The sequence below is a fragment of the Octodon degus genome, unplaced genomic scaffold (genome assembly GCF_000260255.1).
Source record: "Octodon degus isolate 3935 unplaced genomic scaffold, OctDeg1.0 scaffold00176, whole genome shotgun sequence".
NCBI classification, from domain to species: domain Eukaryota; kingdom Metazoa; phylum Chordata; class Mammalia; order Rodentia; family Octodontidae; genus Octodon; species Octodon degus.
In genome coordinates this window covers 4,783,975-4,785,633 of record NW_004524752.1, presented here as the reverse complement: position 1 = coordinate 4,785,633, position 1,659 = coordinate 4,783,975, and the positions used below count along the sequence as shown (strand labels likewise).

General features: G+C 33.6%; 1 protein-coding gene and 1 non-coding gene across 5 annotated transcripts in view; one reads left to right on the top strand and one right to left on the bottom strand.

Moving 5' to 3' along the window:
* Positions 1-1,659, top strand: part of Rasal2 (RAS protein activator like 2) — a 381,000-nt gene that overhangs the window by 79,674 nt on the left and 299,667 nt on the right. The window lies entirely within an intron of this gene.
* LOC111813262 lies at positions 1,093-1,199 on the bottom strand. The gene has a single exon (XR_002818565.1). It is a non-coding gene; the product is annotated as a U6 spliceosomal RNA (small nuclear RNA).

Sequence of the window (1,659 nt, the reverse complement as noted above, 5' to 3'; positions counted from 1 at the left end):
CTCCCTTCCCTTCCCCCCTCCCCTTTCTCGCCCCTCTTCCTTTTTTTTTTTTTGGTTGTACTGGGGATTGAACTTAGACCTTGTGCTTGCCAGGCAGGTGCTTAAGCTGCTGAGCTATCTCCCCAGCCCGACATTCAATCTTATCTAGTTTTTATAGCAAATAAATAGATACACCTTCCTTTAAAATTTTTGAATTTAGTGATGTAATGCTCCTTATAACATTTCCTTATCCTTTTAGTGTTCATAAAATCTGTAATGATGTCCCCACTTCATTTATAATATTAATTTGTGTCCTTTTTATATTTATTTGGAGAGTAAGTTTTCATTATATTAATCTTTTCAGGGAACCAGCTTCTTATGTTTCTAATTTTGATGATTTAAAAAGTTAGCTTTAGATCATAGGATACTTTTAGAGTTGTAGATAAATTACTCAGATATAGCAAAGATTCTTACTGTTACCCAAACCTAGTTTTCCTGTTATCATTCATTAATATGGTAAAGTCACTACAATTAATGAACCAGCATTGTTTATTGTTAACTGAAGTTTATTCTTTTTTTTTTTCTTTCAGTTTTCCATAATTTTTACCTAATTCTCCTGAAGGAAGTCAGTGTACTTACACTAGTATATATGCGCTTTACCTCCCTGATGGTGGAGTATCTACAGAAGTTAATTGAAATTGTTCTGCAAAGGACATTTGTCTACGTCACTACCTCACTACTGTGGCATATAGATGTTTATTTCTTGCTTTGCTTTATTATCCACTAGTACCTTACATATTTTGGTGGTTGAATTGTGCTAACTTTGGTTGTTGGGTACTCTTCCAGTTGAATCCTTGTACCTTTGCTATACTCCATCATTGAGTGTGTGTTTGAATATGTCCTAGCTTTCTGGCACTACAAGATTTTGTAGAAAATTTTACATTTAAAGAAAATTTTACAGTTATTTTTAGCTGACACATGAAAACATAAAATTGTATATATTTGTGGGGTACCATACTATGTTTTAATGTCTGTATATGCTGCATAATGCTTAAATCATATTGATATTAATTTGAAATCCAAATGGAAATGCTTTTACAATCTTTTCTTCTAAAAACTATCAAATGTTTAAAGAATTTGCACGTAATTCATGTGTAGGGGCAATGTTCATATTCTCTGTGTTGTTCCAGTTTTAGTGAATGTGCTACTAAAGTGAGCACTCCAGGCATATCTTACAATTTCCTGCCTCAGTTCTGGAATCATAAATTTCTCCAAAGAGCTCTGGTTCCTTTTGCTGGAAAATGGTATTGGAAATCAAGATCTGGGCACTAGATGTGCTTGTTTACACAGGAGTATTGTTACTCCTAGGCACCCTTACCTGAAAGAGCAAGCAAATAAATATCTGTACTGACTTGTGTACACCTATTAGTAAATATTTTTATATGTAATTAGTATTTATATAAGCTAAACGTAAGTTCATACTGATGTCTCCAGCTGTAACGTATTATCATGCATCTTCCTACCCTTCTGACTTCTTTGTTTATACTCTTCCCCCAAATAAGAGTCTCGGCCTGCATCAGCCAACACCTGTTTACTTCATTGAGCAATTTTAACATGTACAGTGATTTCAGAATTGTTAATCTATATTCTTTGGAAAACACTTTTAGCAGCTAGTGTATA